The sequence below is a fragment of the Muntiacus reevesi genome, chromosome 14 (genome assembly GCF_963930625.1).
Source record: "Muntiacus reevesi chromosome 14, mMunRee1.1, whole genome shotgun sequence".
Lineage (NCBI taxonomy): Eukaryota > Metazoa > Chordata > Mammalia > Artiodactyla > Cervidae > Muntiacus > Muntiacus reevesi.
In genome coordinates this window covers 37,222,208-37,247,251 of record NC_089262.1, presented here as the reverse complement: position 1 = coordinate 37,247,251, position 25,044 = coordinate 37,222,208, and the positions used below count along the sequence as shown (strand labels likewise).

General features: G+C 40.5%; 1 protein-coding gene across 6 annotated transcripts in view; it reads right to left on the bottom strand.

Moving 5' to 3' along the window:
* GHR (growth hormone receptor) overlaps positions 1 to 25,044 on the bottom strand; it is a 301,514-nt gene that overhangs the window by 177,943 nt on the left and 98,527 nt on the right. The window contains exon 1 of one of the 6 annotated variants that reach the window (XM_065905355.1): positions 17,193 to 17,210. The exons of the other annotated variants lie outside the window; for them this stretch is intronic. The gene's annotated coding sequence lies outside the window, so the exon portion shown is untranslated. Of the gene's footprint in view, positions 1 to 17,192; positions 17,211 to 25,044 lie in introns of those variants that run through there. 6 annotated transcript variants of the gene reach the window in all.

Genomic DNA, 25,044 nt, shown 5'->3' with positions numbered 1-25,044 from the left:
CACGTCTCATTGCCAGGAACTTTACAATACACCATTTCACTCTTCAGATCATGGAAGGTGTAATAGCTTGATGTGGACCATCCATTGTTAATAACTTTAGTAGAAAATGCTCTCCAAGAGATCACCTTGTCACTGAAATATAATGCCAGACACAAATGCCTGCCATCTGTGTAATTTTAAATTTCCTCACAACCACATTAAGAGTAAGAAATAGATAAACTTTAATTATATATCCTAATTAACCCAATTTATCCAAAATATCATCACTTCATCATGTAGTAAATAGGAAAAGTATTGAGATATTTTATGCACTTCTCTTTTCCCACACTGAGTCTTTGAATCTGGTGTGTATTTCACACTCACAGCACATGGCAACTGGCACCAGTCACATTAAAAGTGCTTAAGAGCCGCAGGCAGTGAGAGGCCACTGCACTGGACGGTGCAGTTCTGAGCCTCTGAGTCCAGGGAGGTCCATGTGCCCAGCCCCTGGCTTCTGCAGGATGTATCTGTGTAGACCAAACTGCTGAGAAGAGACTTTTAAACATATTTTGCAAGGTCCAATAATTTCTTAAGGTCCTAGAAAGAGTTTTTCTACTGAAGCGAGAAGCAGGCTTTTATAGACCGTAACACTCATTTTGCATATAATTACTGAGCACTGAACTCTACAAATAATTAAACCATAAACCCAGCAACAGATCTGTCACTAGGTATGGGACGTTAAGTCAATCATTTCACACGCTTAGCCTTTTTATTTCCAAAAGAGCATGTTGGGAGCATATCAATAGTTCTTAGCCTTGATTGTGTATTAGGCCTTACAAACAAATGCCCTGGCTTTATCATAGTACCAAAGGTAAACGGGAAATTTGGCTTCCCAGGTGACACAGTGGTAAAGAATTCACCTGCCAATGCAGGAGATGTGGGTTCGATCCCTGGGTGGGAGAGATTCCCTGGAGTAGGAAATGGCAACCCACTTCAGTAATTATGCCTGAAAAATTCCATGAACAGGGCAGTCTGGTGGGCTACAGCCCATGGGGTTGCAAAGAATCAGATACAACTGAGCACGCATGAGCAAACTGAAAATCAATGACCTACTGCAAGTCAAACGTGCTATGATTTTGAAGTCTGTGAAAATAGAGTCCAGCTGCTCTAAGCAGCCTCTATGGGTGCTGCTTGAGGGGTGATGGGGAGGGTGAGGGGGAGAGTAAAACATTATTCTCCCCCATTCAGCTGACCAATAAACATAATTTTAAAAAATAACACATACCCAAGGGGTTTAAATGCTGAAATATGAAAAGTAGGATCAGAAAATATTAACCAATGAAACTGCAAAAGAAAGAACATGTGTAAACAGATGAGACCAGTCATCCACAGATATTTGATCACTCCAATAATGATGTAACATGATTTCAAAGTGTTGCTGATGAGACTGGATAGGGAGAATGCTAAAGAGGTCCCCCGGTCCCCCAAAGACAATCATCTCTGGTTATTCCACCATTAATCTAGGTACTGCACTGGTGGGACTTCACAGATGTTATTAAGGTTACAAATCAACTGACTTTAAAATAGGGAGACTATTCTGGATTGTCTGGGTGAGTTACATTTAATCACATTAGTCTGTAAGGCCAGGAGAGGAAGTTAACCAGTGAGATGTGGCAGAAGGGGAAGTCAGAGAGGTGAGAAGCTTGAGAGGGACTTGCCCTCCTGTTACTAGAGGGGCCATACGGCATGAGATGCAATGCAGGCAGACTCGAGGAGCAAAAATGGTCTCCTAGCCGACAATCAGCAAGGAAAGCGGGACGACAGTCCTGCAACGGCCACGAACTGAATTCGGTCAACAACGTGAATGAACCCGGAAGCAAATTCATGCCTAGGACCTCCCAAAGGTAACGCGGCCCTAATGACAGCTGATTTCAGCCTTGTGAACTCTGAGGCGAGAATCCAGTTGCACCAGCCTGTGTTCAGACTTCTCACTTACAGAACTGTGAGCTAACAAATGGCTTTTTATAAAGTCACTCAATTTATGGTAATTTGTTTTAGAAGCAATAGAAAACAAACACGGTCTTTAAAAGTCTATTTTAGAGCCTGAGGTGACGTCCTAAACATTAGTCACGAAGACAACTATCAAGCCATGACAGAAATACAGTCAGAAGGAGAGGAGATTTTTACAAGAGCAAAGAATTTTGGAGGCAGAAGGAGCTTTAGAGACAATCCAGTCTAATCAATTAATAATTGATGAAGAACCCTGAAAAATATAGTAAATAATTTATGGCTTTGTCTCACCCAACTACCTAGGACCAACAAGAATGTCCCAAGACAGAGACAGGTACCAGAATCTCCCTTGCAGAGCCTGCTGATGCCCTCCCTTGAGAGCATCACGTTCTCTCCATTCTAACTCTACAATTGCCAAATGACCTGCTGATTCTTGTCTTGTTTTCTGGGTTCTCTCTGGAAAATTAATACAATAACAAGCTGAAATGAAATTGCTTCACAGCTGACATGAAAAACAAACAAATGGATTGGCATTCATCTCATGAGGTTGGCCAGTGTAAGTTGGGCGCCTAGAATCTAATCATCTCTGGGTCAACTGATGCAATATATTGTTTGAAGACATCAATCTGGACATGAGATGATCAGTTGATTCCAGAGAAAGCCGGAGAGATCCCATTTAAATTAGTCTGCTGGCCTTGCTTCTCATTTTAACCTCATGTCAGACAGGAAATTAAAAAACTGTCAATGAAAAGATAAATCAAAATCAAGGTCAAAATCTATGAAAGAATAGAGTCAGGAGAAGATAAGGACAAGGTGCATGTATTTATGGAGGAAAAGGTCTTGTGGAAGGGAGGACAGGCTATCTTTGTAACATGTCCTTGTAAATCTAACATCTGGGCTCAGGAGAGCTTGTTTTCAGTACCCCTGAGTGGAATGTTCATTTTCCAGGAGCCTTATGTTTACCATCCCATGGGACCACCACAGCATGACTAAGGAAACTAACTCAATGATCTGGTCATGTTTCTCCTAAATCAGTTGGCTAGTGAATGAAGCTGGAACAAGCAGGCTGAGCCAAAGTCTGAAGGGCTATTAATTCAAGAAGACCGTTCTCCTATCAAGAAGTCAAAGGAACAGACGCTAAAACACTTTCCATTGCAGTCTGTCTGAGAGAAATCAGTTATTTCCTATCCTGGAGAGCAGTAATAAAACATTCCTCTTCCCATCAAACTGAAAAGTGATTTAAATGAATTTTTTTACTCTCAATCAGTTGTGATCATCTTATCAGTCAAAACTTTACTTCCAAATGGGGAAGAAAAGCTACAGGGAATCCCACCGTGGCAGTTTACACAGAGCATCTTGTAAATGTTGAACCAGAAGGCAGGTGCCCTAGACAAAGAGAAATAGTCACCGGGATGCCCATAAGCCTCTGAAATCAGTCCTGTCCAAACTGAATGAACTCAGCATCTCCTACCCGCCCCCAGTTTCCCAACTAACAAACAAATGGCTTCAAATCATACATTTTCTAACTTGCTTCATGAAGTTATGGCTCCCACATTAGCTGAACTATCAAGAGATAACTTGGTTACTTCATATACACCACGCGTAACTTGTCATCATAATGGGGTGATTCTACCTCAGAATTCTCTCTGGAAGGTAACGCCTCCTCCCTCAATGCCTGCCACTCTTCTTTAGACTTAAAACAGCTGCTGTCATTGGCTCTCTGCCTTTACCTTCAAGGCTGCTGCTGGACAAACTCCAAATTTATCTATTCCTCAAAATCATGCTCAAATATCACTCTCTCCATGAAGCCTTCCACATTCTCCTGAGACTTAACCTTTCATCCCTCTACTATAAAATGTGCCCTGACACAAAAGTCACAAGGTAAAAAACCCCTGTTTGTGGAATGAATGAGTTCTCAGTGCCTGTGTTGTTATAAGTTTCCTCAGAGCAAGACACCAGAGAAGGCAATGGCACCCCACTCCAGTACTCTTGCCTGGAAAATCCCATGGACAGAGGAGCCTGGTGGGCTGCAGTCCACGGGGTCGCTAAGAGTCGGACACGACTGAGTGACTTCACTTTCACTTTTCACTTTCATGCATTGGAGAAGGAAATGGCAACCCACTCCAGTGTTCTTGCCTCGAGAATCCCAGGGACGGGGGAGCCTGGTGGGCTTGCGTCTATGGGGTCGCACGCGTTGGACACGACTGAAGCGACTCAGCAGCAGCAGGGCAAGACACAGACTTTCCCCTCATCTATTTATCACTCTGCTATAGGAGTTTGGGTGAAAGAGAGCAGAGGGTACTTTGGAGGTTAGGGGATGGGCCTAGGGCTGACCTTTGGGCAGCCAGAATATCACCTGAGGATGCTGCATATAAGTGCGAGAGAATTTCACAAAGGCACAGAAGGTCATAGTTACTCAAAATTCTGCCCAATATTGACCTGAACGGCTGGCTGCTTATGCCAGAGGAAAGGCTTCACTGCTCCTCTGGAAGGAGGCAGACCTCACAGGTCAGTCTTCCCCATCAGTGTCTTCCCTTAGTCCCCCCAGAATCCGCAGCCAATCTCCTCTCTACTTTTACAGGAGGGACAAGGAGAAAAAGTCAAGAGACAAAGAAGGAAGTTGGGTGCAGGGGGTTTTCTGCTCCCCTTTCACCGCTGACACAGGCTAGAGCACGAATCACAATTCCTTTTTTTCTTTGGAAATTATTCCCCATGCTCACTAGATTATATTCTTTAAACTACAACTTCATTTAAGGAAATGGGTTTACTAGTTTCTCTAGAAAAAAAAAAATGTCTGGAAGCCTAACATTAGTGATGGTGGGGGTTGGGAGGACCACTGCGGAGATGGAATCACAACCATAGAGCTTAGGGGCGGAATAGGGGCCTAAGGACTGTGCTACTGTAAAGGTCTCACTTCACAGACGAGGTAAGCAAAGCCCAGAGGGATTAAGTGACGAGTAAGGACCCCGCTGCTGCTCATAGCCGAGCTGGGAGCAGCACCCAGGCCTCTCATCCCCGGTACAGTGGGCTTTTCAATATTTCACCTTGTCTTCAATATGTTGCTCTATTTTCAAGGAGCAAAAAGTCAGTTTACCCTCAGGCTCACACGTGCTGTCACATATAATATCACGTATCATTAGGCATTCAGCACAAACAAATCCTAACAAGTGTGGAGGTGAGATGAACGAAGCTCTCCTGGCCTTCCCCAACTCCACAGTTAGCTCCCCTAGCCACTTTCTGTGAGTTAGACAAGAGCCCTGGAACAACCCAGAAATGAAATCTACTCACAGCCAGCCCTCAGGACTGGAGCAAACTGAGCCCGACGTTCCGAGAATAATCTCGATTAGCACTTTGCAAAAATCTATTCTCCACACTGACACCACACAGCTCTCCTTCCAAGTGCAGCTTGGCAGCTTGTTTCACTCTATCTACTATCAATGACAAACCCTTAGCAAGGTCCTTCTAGTCCTGTGTGATCTCACCTGGGCTCCTATCTTTCCATGTCCATCGTCCACCACTTGCCCCAACCTCCCCTTCCTCCACCCATGGAGGAACCTTTTCAGAAGGCTCCAGGTTATTCATACCTTCACCCCTGTGTACCTTCCACCCTATTCCCACTTCATTCATCCCAGGTACTCATTCCCCAAACCTCAGCTCAAGTTCAGTTCAACTTAAATACATTTCTATCAACACCCCCCTACTCCCTACAAGGAGAAGTTAGGTGCCTCCCCTCCACCCTTGCCAAACCCCCATCATAGCATCCTGAGATGCCCACTACTTTCTTTTCCCTCCCCTGAGGGTCATCTCTGTATCCCCCTATCTTGCAATACCTAACACACTCAGCTTGAAACGAATCATTACATAAATGAATAGATTCCCCTGGACTTTAAAATAGATATTTTTAAGGGGGTAGGAGCACATCCTTCTGTTGAAAGTTCAGCTGAATGCTTTCCAATGAGATAAAATAAGTGGCATTTCCCATCACATAAGGCACGATGAGTGTGTGTGTTAGTTATTCGTGTCTGACTCTTTGTGACCCCATTGGACCCTTTGTGACCCCTCCAAGCTCCTCTGTCCAGGGGATTCCCCAGGCAAGAATACTGGAGTTGGTAGCCATTCCCTTCTCCAGCAGATCTTCCTGACCCAGGGATCGAACCCAGGTCTCCTGCATTGCAGGCAGATTCTTTACCGTCTGAGACACAAGGGAAGTCCATGGCACAACAGGACAGCCCTAATCGGGCATGCAGGTAGGAACCTGAGACACCAAAGTAAACCAGCCAAAGGGTACAGCTAGCAGTACAAAAAAACTAAGTCTTAGTTTCCTTTTCTTTAATATGTTGACCATCCCTAAGACTTTAGAAAACTTGGAAGAAAATGCAAAAGAAATATGCAATTGTGGTGGCACTTCTTCATGACACTCCTCTAAAATATAAACTGACTGCTGAAATGTAAAACATGAACCACAATTATAACCCCGAAATGTCTCCTGAGTGCCAATTAATTATTTCTGTCGACTTTCTCAAAATGTATCAGCTTCTTAAACACGCGGAAAACTAGCCTTTCATTCACAGAATAAACTCCAGAGACCTAAATTATATTATAATGGTCATTGGCCAGGGAGGGAGGCAGTCTGAGGTTTTGCCTAACTGGAATATTTTAAAGACTGCTGGACAGGAGAAAGAAGTTTCATTCAGAGTAGAATGGAGGAGAAGAGTGGAAGAGGAGGGCAAGGAGGGAGGGAGGAATAAAGCCAGAAGAGGGAAGAGTGAGGTGGGAGAAGAAGAAAAGAAACTGATTAAGTCAAGTGCAAAAGCAAGTTTGTTTGTTTTTTTTTTTTAAAGAGACTTGACTCTCACCCTTTTAAGCAAAGTGAACAAGAAGGGAAATACTAACCAATAGTCCGGCAGACACTCCTGAAACAGAGGCTGGATTTTCGTATGGTTTCCTCCAGGCTTTATGGCAAGGACGTTGAAATTTCCTTATTCATTCAGTCATGTATGGAAGCAGACCACACTATGCTAATTTGGTTAAGATTTGGCAAAGAGTGTGGGGTTGGAGGAGGAATATGGTGAACGTTTCTTGGTCACCGCTTGGCAGTAGGTTCTTGTTCTTGATGCTTTCCTATATAAACCTTCCCCAAATCCTCCCCAAATCAATTACATTTTCTCTATCTTCCTCTCTCCCAATCACACACACACACAACCTGGTACCAGCAAAGATTAGAGCACACAACCCCTTGCCTCACATAACGAACCCCCGACCTTTGCCCACGGCTGGGTTCTGCCAACTGAAGTGAAGGCCAGGCCTGGGCTGGAGTCTCACGAGGCTCATCAGGATGGAGCCAGCCAGACCAACTGAGAAGGCCATGTATTAGAATTTGACAAAGACCATAAGCCGGAGGGGCTGAAGACAGTGAGTTATCTGAACCTAATCCTGCAACTAAGGAGTTCAAGAAGGGAAACTCCAGGAGGGCAGAGGTGCTGGAATCTCCGTGAAGGACCCCAAGAACCTAGAGTATAGAAAGTGGAATATTTGTTAAATGAAGGGTAAGCAATTAAATTTTAAAACATTAGTGCCCATTGGAGATCCCAACATACTTAAAGTTACATGTTTAATTATAGTATCTATCAATGGCTATTATCTGGAGCTTCATCAGATTTCTTGTAGCCTCCTCACCAGTTAGAACAATCAATGATTCCCACCACTGCGCGTGGGTTGAATTGCTGTACACGCAAGGCTTTGCTGTTAGTTATTCAGTCATGTCTGATTCTTCGAACCCAAAGGCTGTAGCCTGCCAGGCTCCTTTGTCCATGGGGTTTCCCAGGCAAGAACACTGCAGTGGGTTGCAATTTCCTTCTCCAGGAGATCTTCCCGACTCAGGGAATGAACCTGTGTCTCCTGCATTGGCAGGTGGATTCTTCACCAGTCAGCCATCAGGGAAGCCTGCATGCAAAGCTATGTGAGTATTATTCTTATATGACCAATGGTCCTGTCCATGCTCCCAATACAAGAAGACTGTTCATCCTCCTACAGTGTTGGTGGGAATGTAAATTGTCAAAATCACTATGGAAAAAAGTATGGAGGTTCCTTAAAAAAGTAAAAAATAGTTACCATGTGACCCTGCAATCTTACTGTTGGGCATATATCCAGATAAAAACATGATCTGAAAGGATACATGCACCCCAATGTTCATTATAGTATTGTTTACAACAGCCAAGACCTGAAAGTAACCTGAATGTCCATTGACAGAGGAAAGGATAAAGAAGATGTGGTATGTATATATAAACACACACACACACACACACACACTAGAATATTACTCGGCCATTAAAAAGAATGAAATAATGTCATCTACAGCAACACGTATAACCTAGACGTTGTCATACTGAGTGAAGTAAGTCAGATAGAGAAGAAGAAATGTTGTATGACATCCCTTATATGTGGAAACTAAAAAGAAATGATACAAATGAATTTACTTACAAAACAGAAATAGACACAGATTTAGAGACTGAATTTACGGTTGCTGGGAGGAAAGCTGGAGGAAGAGATAGTTAGGGTTTGGGGGATGGACATGAACACACTTCTATATTTAAAATGGACACAAACATATAGCACATGGAATTCTGCTCAATGTTATGTGGCAGCCTGGATGGGAGGAGAGTTTGGGGGAGCACATATACATATGGATGTATGACTGAGTTCCTTTGCTGTTTACCTGAAACAATCACAACATTGTTAATTGGCTATATCCCATCCAATACAAAATAAAAAGTTTTAAAAAATAATATATTGAAAAAAAAGATTGTTCATGATTGATGAGCATAGCTGAAATTAGCAAGGCCTTTTACTGTTTAAAAGACTCCTGCTTGGTTGGCTTTCCTGTGTGTGTGTGCAATAGACAATTCTGTGGCATGTGACACATACAAAGCCATTTAATATAAGGAACCCTCATGGGGAGTCCTCAAGCTGGAATCAAGACTGCTGGGAGAAATAGCAACCTCAGATATACCAATGATACCACTGTAATGGCAGCAAGTGAAGAGTAACTAAAGAGCCTCTTGATGAGGGTGAAAGAAGAGAGTGAAAAAGCTGGCTTAAAACTCAGCATTCAAAAAACTAAGATCATGGAATCCGGTCCCATCACTTCATGGCAAATAGAAGGGGAAAAAGTAGAAGTAGTGGCAGATTTTATTTTCCTGGGCTCCAAAATCACTGTGGATAGTAACTGCAGCCATGACATTAAAAAGTGCTTGCTCCTTAGAAGGAAAGCTATGACAAACCTAGACAGTGTATTCAAAAGCAGAGACATCACTTCGCTGATGAAGGTCTGTAAAGTCAAAGCTATGGTTTTTCCAGTAGTCATATATGAATGTGAGAGTTGGATCATAAAAAAGGCTGGGCACGGAAGAATTGATGCTTTTAAACTGTGGTGCTGGATAAGACTCTTAGGAGTCCTTTGGACAGCAAGGCGATCAAACCAGTCAATCCCAAAGGAAATCAGCTGAATATTCACTGGAAGGACTGATGCTGAAGCTGAAGCTCCCATACTTTGGCCACCTGATGTGAAGGGCTGGCTCACTGGAAAAGACCCTGATGCTGGGAAAGACTCTGGGCAGGAGGAGAAGGACATGGCAGAGGATGAGAAGGTTGGATGGCATCACCGACTCAATGGACATGAATTTGAACAAACTCTGGGAGTCAGTGAAGGGCAGGGAAGGAAGCCTGGCGTGCTGCAGTCCATGGGGTTGCAGAGAGTCAGACACCACTTAGCCGCTGAATAACAAAAACCTCACAGGGAAATGTTCATTTGAATAAGATTAGTTGACAATGACTAGGTTTGAGACTCCCTGACTGTGAGTTGGTGGACTGTGAGTTCATTTACTCTGAATGATATTTTGGATGAGTAGAAACAGCCCTTCTGACAGATGTTTCCAAAGTCAGACTCAGGAGTCCATGAATACCTCACCTCCAAACCCTGTCTTCCTCCAGAGTCTTCAACACAAGCCAGAAATCTAGGGGTTACCTTCTCTACCTCTTCTGCCCCCATTCCATCTGTCAACTTTAGCTCTTCAGTATCTTTTGAATTCATTCCACCCCCTTTATCCTCCCTACTGCTATCACCAAGTCCTAGCCATGATCTCTCATTGAGACTTTAGGAATGGCCTTGTAACACCCATGAGGAGCCTCAGGCTCCCTCCAATCCATTTCTTTAATGGAAAAATTATGTTTTGAAACAAATATGATCAGGGCATCCCTGTGAATAAAACATTCAAATGATTTTCCTTGTTCATACAATTAATATAACCTATCACGTGAGTTAATAACTATTAACTAGTTATCCCCCAACATTCACTCTCCCCACTTTCAATTAGTAATAGAACCCAGTGAGAGAGCACCTATCACAGCCAACCTTGCAGCCACCTCTGATCATACTAAGACTCACTTCTGGCTACAGGATGTCAGAAGTGGCAGAAATATCTTTCAGGAAATGTATGTCCCTTTCACTTTTCCTTCTCCACTCCCACTGGCTGGATGGGCTGGATCACCAAACACAGGGATGAGGACATCTACATCTGTGGAACATTTCTGGAAGTCATTATGAAGTGGGAAGGTCTTCTCAGATGGCACTGGTGATAAAGAACCCACCTGCAATGCAGGAGAAGCAGGAGACAAAAGTTTGATCCCCGGGTCAGGAAGATCTCCTGGAGGAGGAACTGGCAACCCACTCCAGTATTCTTGCAGGGAAAATCCCATGGAGAGAGGAGACTGGTGGGCTACAGTCAATGGGGTTGTAGAGTCGGATAGGACTGAGCGATTGAGCATACATACATGCTTGAAGTTGGATCTCAGATAACAAGGGTTTAAATACTAGTAAAGAACTAATTAGTCAGTGGTTTTTTGACCAGCCAGTCGAGGTCTTTCTAGCTTATTCTTGAAAGAAAAAAATTTTTTCACTGAATTTTTCAGGTTCAACTGAAAAGAAGTGGGAAAGAAAAATCAAGATGTCTAAAAGCATAAGTTTTCCCTGGTGGCTCAGAAGGTAAAGAATCTGTCTGCAACGTGGGAGACCTGGCTTCAATCCCTGGGTTGGGAAGATCCCCTGGAGAAGGAAATGGCAACCCACTCCAGTATTCCTGCCTGGAGAAATCCATGGACAGAGGAGCCTGATGGGCTACAGTCCACAGGGTCGCAAAGAGTTGGACATGACTGAAGCAACTTAGCACACATATATGTAAAAGCATATGCTGAAATTTCATCCTCAGGATGTATCAAGAAAGAAACTTCACAGGAGCACATGACAGTCTGACATGAATTTTTTTCATGGGGCCTTAAGAGATACCCCTTCCATTTCTAAGAGAGAGTTATGAATTCTAGTGCACTAAAACCAAAGTATTTAGAAATGAGTAGCTTTATTTAGGGAATTATTAGGGCCCACAGTAATGACCATCATAAACAGACAGAAATAATATTTTGGTCTATTAAAGAAAACAGGGGACACTCTGCCCAACCTTATCCCAAACAAAATTAGCAAACCTCAAGTTACTAGGGGATTTATTGAATAAATAAAATCTGGCAGTAAATAATGGTCATACAAAGAGTAGGGAAGTATGGGGCCTTAGGAACAGGATCTTTCTAAGTTTTTGCTCCCAGTCCTCCTAGACTAAGCTGCATCCAAACACGAGGCTTTCTGTTTCAAGGTGAATTTTATTTGTAGATACTTCAAATTTAGATATTTATACCAAGAACATGAGCTAAATCAAGAGTAGGGGTAAAAAAAAAAGTAGGGGTACGTGATGTGAATTTGCAAAGTGATCATTTTCCCCAGAGTCAGTTTGGGTCCCCCCCACCCCGGTTATAAATGTACAATACTTATTTTTGTAGAAATTTGGTAAAAATTAATATAATGTAAAACAAATTTTAGATTCCTTTTGTGTCACTCTCCTTCTAATAGTTTCTAAAACAAAGGTCGAAAACAGACCCCATAGCAAACATTTGTTTATTTTTCTTTTTCTATTTAACATTAGTGTCTCAAGCATCTGCCAGTTAGATTGCCACTTTTTCTAGGAAATGCAGCTTTTAGCAATTCATTGTTGATTCAAATGAAATCAACCTGGCTTGGCCTGTATTGACTGATTAGACTGAGAATGAAGGCCCAATATTAAGGGCAGACCAGTAAGAAATGATTGAAATTAAATGTCGGAGGACCCAGGCAGACTATCAGCTTGGAGAAGTAACAAGTAAGAGGAGAGAGAGCTTGAGGACATCAGGAAGAATCCATGAAAGGTACATGAGGTAGTGAGAGGCAGATAGAGGGAGATACAGAGGGATGACAGGCACAGAGATCTGGTATCTTTGCAGTAAGTCCCCGATGTATGGAGTTACATGGAAATGTCCTCTCCCTTGCTGCCCAAGGGAGAACCTTGGGCACCTTGCCCCTTGGGGAACCTTGCCCCACCTATCCCAAACCAAGGGCTTCCCAGGGGATGTTAGTGTTAAAGAACCTGCCTGCCAATGCAGGAGACATTAGAGACACAGGTTCAATCCCTGGATCAGGAAGATCCCCTGGAGGAGGACACGGCAACCCACTCCAATATCCTTCTTGGGAGAATCCCAAGGGCAGAGGAGCCTGGGGGGCTACAGACCATAGGGTTGCAAAGAGTCAGACACCAATGAAGCAACTCAGCACACATCCTAAACCAAAATAAAAAACTGAACATAAATGGTTGTATGAATTAATATTCCATCATATTCCAATTCAGGTGTGAGTATTCTTTAAACTGAGCCATAACCTATAATTAGGCTGTGGAGTCAATTTCGTGTCTCAAAACCAGCTTTGTCAATTTGTTTAAATGGATGGGATGGAATGATGCTATGTAACAAATATTTGTGCCCCCTGACACCCAGATTCATATGTTGAAATGGACATGGGGGGTTTTGAGGTAATCAGATCATGAGGGGAGAGCCCTCATGTAGGACCAGGGCCCTTATAAAAGTGGTTCCAGAGAGCCTGCGCCACCTCTCTGCCATGTGAGGACATAGCAAAAAGACAGCTGTGAAGCAGGAAGTGAGTGCTCATCAGACACTGAATCTGCTGGTGCCTTGAGCATAGACTTCCCAGCATCCAGAACTGTGAGAAATAAACTTCTGTTATTTATAAGCCATTCAGTTTATGGTACTTCTGCTATAGAAGCCCAAACAGACTAATAAGACAAATGGAATGGAATGGTGGTTTCTTCACATGAAATTTTTTTTTAATGTGTGTGTATGACTATTGGCTCACTATGAAGACCTGATTATTTCTTACTGTGGACAGTAGTCAAAAAAGTTTGTAGGTCATTGATATAGATTGTTTCTAATTTTTAAATATCATAAGTAATGGTACAATAAATATCTCCTGGCAGGGAGGGGACTTGGCCTATATTTCCATTTATTGCCAAGTGATTGATTCCCAGAAACAATGCTACTGTGTGAAAGTGGTAAAAATTTATAAAGTTTTTCGATAAATATTACTCAATGCTTTCAAAGTATCATAATTTAGACTTCGACTAGACCAACAGAGAACTTAAATGTCAGTGTACAACTGTCAGAAAAAATTTTATTCTCCTCCCATCATTGCTAATTTGATGGGTAAAAATGATATTCTATTGTTTTAATATAGTTATTTGAAAACAAATGAGGTTACTTCTTTGAAACGTTTAATGTGAATTATCTATATATGTCCTCCCTTTTTGTTATTTTCCTTGTTGAAGTTACTACCTTTTTATTTCTGCTCTTTTATGCATTTTTAAGGGACAGTTTCTTAGTTATTCTCTAGGAATGAAGGTGTAGCAAGAAGAGAAAATAGGAGAGTATTTCAATTGGCTTAATTTTGCCAGACTGCTATCAAGCTAACCTTAGGTTTTTAATCCTTCACTTGATTTTGAACCAGCTGCATGATACAGGATATTAGCCTTAAAAATAACTAGTGCCAGAAATGCAGCCAATATGCAAGTTTACACTTTGTACTTCTTCCTCTGTGCTAAATACTTCAATGCTAGGCTTACTTAAAAAAAAAATTAAGACAGTAGTACTGGAAAATGTGAAAAAGCAGTTACACACCAAAGAAGGCAGATTGAGAAGCTCCAACATACATAGGATGGAATATGAATTAAATTCCAACTGCAAAGAATAAGTTTTGGAAAAGGTTGTTATTGACAATTTTATAAAAATTAAAGAATAAAATGAGTTTTCAGGTTAAAAGCAAAAGTAATCATTGAGGAGTATAAATAAAAAGTAAACCTACTCTACGGCATTAGGATAAAGAAGAAAAATCTTAAAAAGTACTTTACATGAGGCAGATTACCTAGTAAGAAACTCAAATGGACAAGTAGAAGACTTTCTCTCAGCAACAACAGATAACAGGACACAAATGAAAACCTTCAAAGTGGTAGAGAAATAACCATCTATTTAGAAATTGATACCCAGTTAAATGCTCCCTAAGTCTTTTGCATGGGTGGACAGCAGAGTCAGAGGCATATGAAAACTGAGTTTACAACATAAAGATTCTAATTTAAATAACTACTAAAGGAGCTATTTTGCAAGAAGACAAAAAATCTTAAATGCTGAAATTGTTGTCTCTTAAAAAAAAGATTCTCTTCCAATTACTCCAGTTATTATCCTGTAGTTAGCGAACTATTTCTCTTCTTTCCTTTAAAGTAAAATTTTTTTAAGGAATTGAATTATGTTTTTTTTACCAATTAATTTTTGTCTCTTGACAAATGCACTGAAATCAGACTTTAATCCCCACCACTCCAATTAAATAGCTTTTGTTCTGGTTTCTAATGACTTCTATTAATATATTGCTAAATCTAGTAGCTACTTTTAAATTATCTTCATTTGAACTGTTAAAACAACATATGACACAGTGGCCTTCTCTTTGAAACACTACCTTAATCTGCTCACTCTATCTGTGAGCTCTTTCATGATAACCTACACTCTCCACTGATTCTCCCACCCTGCTGGACACTTAATTATGGTCGATTTTGCTGTGTCCTCTTCATTTTCTCAACCATGTAATACTGGAATAACCCTAGGACTTCCCCTCTCCTTTTTCCCCTATTTACACTTATTCCCTAGGTGACTTCATTCAGTATTATGACATCAATATCATCTATTATTATGTTCTCCAAATATATAACTTCAATTCACACCTCTTCTTGAATGACAAACTCATCTATCCAATGACTAATAATTCCCTTGGATGTTTGATAGGAATCTCCAACTTATAAATCTTAACCAAACTTCTGATGTTACCATCCTAACCTGCTCATTCTACAGTCTTGGTCATTTCAACCTAAATCACCTTCATTCTTCCAGATTCTCAGGCCTTTCACTCATACCCCTGATTAGTTCATGAGCTAATCCCGTTAGACATACTTTCAAATTATATCCACAATGTGATCACTGCTTACCACCCCCATCTTTATTTTCTTTATCCAAGATACTAATGTTTCTTATCTGGATTATTACAATAATTTCTTAATTGGTCTACTTTCTGGTCTTGAATATCATATGTCCAAAGACATAAGCCACCCATCAAGATCTTAATCTTGATAAAACAAGAACATGTCAATTCTTTGTTTAAGACTCTCTGATGGTATCCATTTCACTCAGAGTAAATGCCAAAGTGCTCACAGTGGTCTGAGCATCTCAACCCTCACCCCCCCCCCCCCACTCTCATCCCCATCTCTGCCGCCATTGACACCTTCCTTTTTTTTGCTCATTCTGCTCCAACAACATTAGACTGTTTGATGTTTCTTGGCCCTTATGCAGCATATGCCATTTTCTCTGCATAGGGTACTTTTCTCCCAGACTTCCTTTAAGTATCCATTCAAATATCACTTTATCTGTGACCTCTTTCCTGATAACCTATATCAATAATAACCCTTAAACTCATTTTCCCCCCATAGCATTTATATTATATAGTGATTAACTTTTTTCTCTCTTCTCTTACTAGAATATCAATGACATGAATTTAGGGACTTTATCCATTCTGTTCATTGCTGTACCTCCAAGTCCCTATAACCATGGTAGGCCAAGAGAAAACATGTGGTAAGGATTTACTAGATGAATAAATAAATGATGAGTAAGAGAAAGGCAAAACCGGATGGCTAACTCAACTCCATATTGCTTGTAAAAACAGTATTCATCACATTTTTATTGATCAAAAAAGGTGGAAATACATTTTAGGCAATAAAAATATGGGAAATAGTTGACATTATCTCAAAGGATGACTAAAATGTACTAGATTCTCTACTCTGTTAGAAAGATAGACGGTGCATGTGGAATGGGGATGCTAACAGTGCTTGATGTGGGAGCGAGCAGTACATGGGTAGATACATGGATGTGTGGTGAGTGCTGTCAGTGTGGTCCTTGCAGGTTCTGCTGTCTTAAGAATTAGCAGGGTGGTACTGGGGACCCTCCCCGGGGAAGACTGAGGGAGTCACAGCCCACCAGAGAGACTCGGGAGGGAGGGAGAAGCTGAGCCTGACCACAATTCTTTGAAAAGTGACAGTCCTCACAGAGTTTAGAAAATAGGAAAAGGAGGTGTTTTAGGCTTTTGTTCTAGGAATGTTTTCATTCTCAATAGGGAGAAAATGGAGAATCCCTTTTCCTAGGTAATGACTCTATTTGAAATAAAATGAAAGGAAAACCTCTACATTTTTAACTTTTCTAAGAAACATTTCTAAAAATTATTTACATCAATACCCATAAAAGCATTCAAGCCTGAGTATGGGTGTATAGAGAGATAACCATGTATCTATCTTTACCAAAATACATTTTCAGACTAAAAAATGAAACAAAAATGATATAGTAATACACCCCATTCAAGTAAGATTTAGACTCAAAATGTAAGGATAATTCATTTTCAGAAGACTCAATATAATTTTCAGCATTAGTAATTTAGAAGAGGCAGTCAAATGGTTATTTTAACATGCAGAAGACTGATGCTATAATTTATATTTATTTACAAATTCTCTTAAGAAACTAGAAATAGAGAATAATTTTCTTAATCTGACAAAAATAGATCACCTCCAAACCTATACCGAAGAGCATTCTTCAAGTGAAACTTTTGAAAACTCTCACTATAATGAAGTACAAGTGAAATTTTTGAAGACTTTCACTATAACATAAAAATGCTTTTATAAAGAAATAGTACTTACATGGAATGGTATCTTGTAAGGATAGAAAAGTTCAGATCAGTGGGAAGAAAGAGCCTAGAAAGTCCAAAGCATATATGGGATTTTAGTGTATAACAGAGAAGACAATACAAACAATGGAGACAGAATGAGGCTTTTCAGTTAATGGTGTTGGAACTAGATTTTCACGTGGGAAAAAAGATTCATGCTTTACACCATACACATTCATTAACCCCACATAAATTAAAAGTCTACTTATTTAAAACAAAACTTTCATAAGTAAATTAAAACACTTTAGAATATGGGAGGAGTTAATATAAAATATAATCATGAAGGAGAAAATGATTTCTTAAGCAAGGCACAAAAAGCAGAATAACAGGAAATTTAACTATATCAAAAATTTAAAATTATCTTTGCTAAAAGATGTCATAAAAATTACAATGCAATCAACAGATAGGAGGCAAAATTTTCTATGTGTATAATAGACAAAGGGTTAGTCACATACATATGAATGCATATCAAGAAAAATAAACACATATTAAGATACATATACATTAGAATCACATGTATACACACATTTCTATAAATAAATAGTGAGAATAGACAAGAAAAGAATGGACAGAGAGTAGAAAAAGACACAGAGGAGGAAATCCAAATGGCCCTGCACAAATGATGTTCAATTTCATAAATAATGAGTCATGAATATTAAAACAATGAGATTCATATGCAGTATCCATCAACTCTCAGATAATTAAATCTGAGAGTAATCAAGTGCTGGCAGGGACCTGGGGAAGGGAGGGTTCTCACATATGGCTGATACTAGTATAAACTGGTTGTGCAATTGGTAGAGCAATTTGGTAATATCTCAGACACAAAAACGCACATATCCTATGATGTGGCAGGTTTCCACTGATATGTACTCTAGACAAGCTCTATCACATATGTCCAAGGGGATATTTATTTCAGTATCAATTATTTCAGTAAAACAATGAAGTCAATTCAAATGTCAATCAGTGTGGGAATAGAGATATTTTGAAAAGATGGTGTAATACACAGCAATTTAAAAAATGAACTAGGCTAATATAACCATGAAGGTGAGTTCTGAAGACAAAATACTTGGTAGTTAAAGTAGCAGTTGCCAGAGTAACGCATTCTACAAACAAAGTAAAAAATATGTACTTGAAAAAACATGCAAATAATTTGGTTCATGTATATAAGAAGCATGTTTCACATTTGTAGTAAAATTTAAAGTATAAAGACAGGACTGTGCAAATGACAATACATGACAGCTATATCCTCTGGAGTGGCAGAGAGTATGGCAAGACTGGAAAAGGTTAAAGTGGAGACTTCACATTTACCCATATAGTTTGCTTCTTTACAAACAATGGCTATGAAGCAGGCATGGGAAATAGGTTTAAGTTCGATGTATTCATCTGGGTGGCAAGTACACAGGTATTTATTGTAGCATCCTTACTACATTAAGAAAATGACATAAAAAACCACATAGGTCAGGGTTGACACCCATACTCAGCCTTGAAGCAGTTAAAGAAGATGGACTGCGATGCCTCTCTTTCCCATAAGAATATGGAAGTAAAGTCTCTGAAGGGGGAATCAATCAGGAGGGAAGAGGATAGAGCACACAGTTTAAAAGAATGACACAGTCCAGAGTCACAACATAAACTGATGAGATCCAAATAGGTCCAAGATGGCAGACAAGTCAACCTCCACTAGACACGGAGCCTCGGTGTATGCTCATCATTAACACGTCATCAAGTTAAGTGACATCCCACCAGCTCCAAGACAGTTCAGGAGTCCAGATCACCAAAGACCAAAAAGTAGGCAGTGGCCTGAATCCTGGAATCTCTGCCTCTTCCCCAGGGTAGTTGGAATAATCCATCCACTCATTACCCTATGAAATTACCCAGTCCATAAACACTAACCAAGTCATCCTTTGAGCCACCCTCACCTTGGCTCAGACGGTAAAGAATCTGCCTGCAATGCAGGGGACCTGGGTTTGATCCCTGGATCAGAAAGTTCCCCTGGAGAAGGGAATGGCTACCCACTCCAATACTTGTCTGGAAAATTCCATGGACAGAGGAGCCAGGCAGGCTGCAGTCCACGGGGTAGCCAAGTGTCAGACACAACTGAGTAATTAACCCTTTTACTTTTCACCTTTGGAGAGGGCCCACACTGTGGAGTGTGTTTCTCTCTAGATAAATCCACTTCTTAACTATAAAAAAACCCAAACAGAAACAAAAACAAACAAACAAGCAAAACAAAACAAAACAAAGTAGTTCAGAGAGTCCCAAGTCTATATCCTTGGCCAGAGTCAAAGGTGACAAGTACATTAAGTACTGCACAGATGGAAAGCTAGAGACACGCTATGTTGACTTTACACGTGTGGAGCATCCATCCCTGTGATGACACCGAGATGGAAAGGCTAGAACAGTGACTCAGGTTGGTTCCGGTCACTGAATCCATGACAGTCACCCCCATATCCATTGCATTTACCCCAATGGCTTAACAGTTGACCCTCAGTCAACTGGTATGAGGAGGAAGGGGAGCTTACTCAATCCCAGTTTTTAGGTTGAGAAACACTGTCTTTACAGATTTCAGAGAAAAGGCACAGAGTGGAACTTCCAAGAAGAAAAGCAAATCACATGTGATGCTGCTCAGGCTAGGTCCTGTCACAAGGGTTCCCAGAGGTCTGGTGCCAGCAGAGCCTGATGAAAGTGAAAAAAGCTGTATTCCTCACTAGGCTTCAAGAAGCACGCTAATTTGAGTGTTTCAGTACTCCATTGAAAAACTGTCTGATTTTAGGGCATAATTATTAATAACGGGCTTCCCAGGTGGTACTAGTGGTAAAGAACTTGCTTGCCAATGCAGGAGACATAAGAGACACGACTTTGACTCCTTGGTCAGGCAGATCCCCTGGAGGAGGGCATGATACTCACTCCAGTACTCTTGCTTAGAGAATCCCATGGACAGAGTAACCTGGCGGGCTATAGTCCGTAGGGTCACAGAGAGTTGGACACGACTGGAGTGACTTAGCATGCAGCATGCATGCAGGCATACAGTGATTAATAAACTGTTTTCAATCTCTCTCCCTGAAGTCATACAAACAGTAAGCTGGATAGGGGGGTTCTGTTTAGTCTCCCTGAGTTGCAACTAATGGCCCTGAAAAGGCTGGTTCATTTTAATGAAGTGAACTATTGGAAAACCTGCCAGCAAACACCCACTAAAACAAGAATCAGAATATTTCACATACTACTATGTGATACAGTTGGTTGAGAAACATCAAAATAATAATACAGTAACCATAAAAGGGCAGTGCAGGCAGAAACCCCATTCAGAACATCCAGGATGAATGGCATACATCTGTGGTCATCGCAGTTCCTAAGTACAGAGGCACCAGGATACCACACTCGCTGCCTCAAAAGACTGCAGAGGATATTCTGAGAAAGTCAATAATTAGTTTCCTCGATTTTACTTTTAAGAAACAGTGAGCTTCCTAGGTGGCTCAGTTGGTAAAGAATCTGCTGTAATGCAGAACCTGGGTTTGATCCCTGGGCTGGGAAGATCCCCTGGAGAAGGATATGACTACTGACTCTAGTACTCTTGCCTGGAGAATCCCATGGACAGAGAAGCCTGTCAGGCCACAGTTCATGGGGTTGTATAAGTTGGACACAAACTAGCGAATAAACCACCACAATTATTCCAAATAGGCTTCTATGTATATTTCAATGTATGTAGAAATGTGTCCCTTGTATATTTTATCTGCATGTCCTACAACAGCACCAAGCTTCACAAGTATGTTGCCACAGAGTTGGCCAGAGCAGCTTCAAATGCAGCTCTAGAAACTATGTAGCTGTTCTTATTGAAACAGATGAAAAACGAAGAGAATGGGTAACTTAGTTTGTGCCAACAATCTACTTCTGCACATGACACAGCTTGTGCAAAACTAACACATCTTGCACACTAAAAGATTTGGCTCTAGTAGTCATTTCCACAGCACCTACTGAGTTGCAGCCATATCTAGAAAATTTTTAAAGTCCTGTGACTTTATTTCCAATTACGTTTTTTCTCTTGAAAAGGTAAAGGCATTTTTATGCTTTGAGTTCTTACAAGGCTCCCCCGCTTTTCTCCCATATGTTAACTATTTTATAACAAACAAATGTAAATTATTTCACAGGTCCTTCTAATGAACAGTATTTCATTTTAAAGACAACAGTCCTTTAACTGTTAGCAAGATTGGTTTCAGAATACTTTAAAGCACTGAAATAAATGCATACATTATTTCAACAAAATTAAGTATAGTAAAAAAAAAAAAAGTATAACAAAAAGTATTCTGAATAATGGAAATATATAAAATAAATAAGATCCCTTTATAATCTGGTTAATGCACAGTAATTTAACCAATAAATTAGAATCTGTAACATCAGATATGTGTTTCTATACATTAGTCCTAACAAGCTGGAATCAAGATTGCTGGGAAAAATACCAATAACCTCAGACATGCAGATGATACCACCCTTATGGCAGAAAGTGAAGAAGAACTAAAGAGCCTCTTGATGAAAGTGAAAGAGAGTGAAAAAGTTAACTTAAAACTTAACATTCAGAAAACTAAGATCATGGCATACGGTCTCATCACTTCATGGTAAATAGATAGGGAAACAGCAGAAACAGTGGCAGATTTTATTTTTTGGGACTTCAAAATCACTGCAAATTGTGACTTCAGCCATGAAATTAAGATGCTTACTCCTTGGAAGGAAAGTTATGACCAACCTAGACAGCATATTAAAAAGCAGAGACATTCCTTTCCCAACAAAGGTCTGTCTAGTCAAAGCTATGGTTTTTCCAGTAGTCATGTATGGATGTGAGAGTTGGAGTATAAAGAAAGCTGAGCGCCAAAGAATTGATGCTTTTGAACTGTGGTGTTGGAGAAGACCCTTGAGAATCTCTTGGACTGCAAGAAGATCCAACCAGTCAATTCTAAAGGAAATCGGTCCTGAATATTCATTGGAAGGACTGATGCTGAAGCTGGAGCTCCAATACTTTGACCACCTGATTCGAAGAACTGACTCATTTGAAAAGACCCTGATGCTGGGAAAGATTGAAGGTGGGAGGAGAAGGGGATGACAGAGGATGAGATGGTTGGATGGCATCACTGACTCAATGGACATGAGTTTGGGTGAACTCCGGGAGTTGGTGATGGACAGGGAGGCCAGGCGTTCTGCACTCCATGGGGTCACAAAGAGTCAGACACGACTGAGCGACTGAACTGAACAGTGCTTCTAAACTGATTGATGCCAGTTTTGAAACAACTATTGATACTTAGGTCAAATTTTATTCCACATCTAAGATGCTGGCATATTTTCAAGTTTGCCTTCCTTTGCTAAATTCTGTTTGCTTTCTGAAGTCTACATGTTTTAGGTATTCTGGAAGTTCCTACTTTAAACTTAAGAGGAAGAGTAGGCAATAGATAAGACTCCCCTAGTTGCCACTGACTTCTATCCATGGCTTATTTTGCCCTTTCAATTATACTGGCACTATGAATGTTTTTGTAAGACAGCATGGACTTTTTCTTTCATAACTATCATTTCAGAGTTAAGTGCTCCCATTCATTCCTGAATGTCTGACTGTCTAAGTCTTCCTCAAAAGGCTCAGAGCTTGTCAGTTATTTCTAAAGCTGGAAAGCTACATGAAAATTGTTCTTCTTCCATCAGAATTTTAATGTGTATTGTAGGTTGTAGCCAGTGTTCAAAAGAGAAGAAATTCAAATTCTCTTTTTAGTGCTAATTCTACATTTAATTTATTTCAGGTGAAGAAGTTGGGGCTGGCATAATAAACTTAGAAAAGATGAAGGGTCGTTTAATTCATTCATTTTTATTCCAGGTCCTGAGAATGGATTTTGTCTCCATTTTTAGTGAATAATGGAAGATTTAGAAATCACAGATCCAAAAGAAGTTCCAGATATTGTATTTTAGGGAAGGAAGGGATGACAAGTAGACTATTTACAAATGTGAAATTTGCCAAAGCCTCAACCAAGCAGGAACTAAGCTACCCACTCAAGGGTTAAGCTGTGTCTGACACAGCACCTGTCAGGACATCCACTTTCGTGCAGACTGTCAAACTCAAAACCAGCCAGACAGATTCACCTTCCAGACTCAGACTTCCGCACAGTGGTGGAACAACAAACTGGAAATGGGCCAAAGCTGCCTTTGCTGCTGGTTGAAGCACACAGCACTGCAATCTTTGATGCTGCAGAGAATAATGAGATGGCCAGGACTTTAACCAAGGAGATCAGTATGGATGTATATATTTGAATATATGCCTTACAGTATACATCACTGACTGATCTATAGGTATTGCTCCTAATTCCATATTTAGACCACCCATTCACCTACTGCAATGAATCTCCATTGGATGTTCCACTTAATTTGTGTTCTAGACAGACCCTACTCTTTGGAAGACACTAATTTGTGAAGGGGTTTTGTTGTCATCATCACCAACAATGTACCTGCCTCTTTGCTCATTTTAAAGACTATTAACCACCACACATTCCTTATTGGTCCCCCTGTTTTCTGACTCTTGTCTCTGATCCTTCTGGCACTTTGTTGCCAGGAAGCAGAAGTCCATCTCTGAACATTTCCTTGTTTAGTATTCTTTAATGACTTCCCAAGCTTAGGCCCTAACTCCTTAGCTGGCGATCTGTGTTCAATCCAAACGGGTCCTATTCCGTCTTTCAAGCTACACTCAATGTGGTTCAATTTGTTACACGGATATACTCCAACTTTTAACCGATATGTTCTATAGTACTTGGAGTGCCCTCTGTTTTCCTTTCTCTCCATGTTTTGGCTTTTTTCGTCTTGTAATACAACCTACCAAATTTTCCTGTCTCTTCCTTCAGAAAGTTTTCCTCAGTCATTGAATCAGGCAGGATCTTTCTAAGCTCTGAAGCTGCATGCTTTCTTTGTCAAACTCTTGCTTAGTTTATCACAGCCTGTCCGACAACGAGCTGGATGTGGTCTTTATCAAACTAGAAGTTCCCTTAGGGAGATAGAGGTTTATTATATTTGGTGTTAAACTGACACTGTTTAATATTGGAAAGGGTGCCTGACAAATGTGATCATCTGCTTTACAAAACTAAATAAATTTTAACATCATCCACGGCTTTTCAGCTCTGCCTTCTCATTCCCCAGTGCCCAAAGGGAAAGAGATCTAAGACTTCAAATGCAAGACCTCATCTGTGCCTCCTCTATTATCTTGCATAATGTCTGGAAAATTATAGGCCCTAATAAAATGTTGTTTTTCTCCTCCAGTAAATGAGCCTCGGCTGAACAGAAGCATAGCCAAACACTTCAGCACAGGATGCGTGATCTTTGGGGTTTGATACTCTTTCTTATTAGGGGAGAAAGAAACTTAGGAGTGAGAAAAGTTGCCCAAACAGTTAACAGTGGCAACCCATGCAGGCAGCACTCAAGAGTGATGACTAGGCACTACGCTTTTTTTCAGGATGAGCTAGGAGTAATTGAGGCGGGGGTGGGGGCAGTGCAGAGATGATTTTTGACTTAACATTTCAAGATCAGAGAAAAACGTTTTTACCTTTACAGTGTTCTGCTGATTGCCATAGCTAATACAGTTGCCAGAGCAGGGGGAAAGATGTGGTAAGATGAAGGAAAGATCAATCTATTAGAACTGAATTTATCTGTACTAACACTGTCACGCTCAAGCTTTGAGTTGAAGATGCCTTTAATCAAGATATTTCAACAGACTGCTGAATAACAGAATATATCTGTGTCATTTCTTCTGGTAAGTACTAACATACATAAATTTCTTACATAAATGGATGAGAAAATTTTATTTTTTAATATAC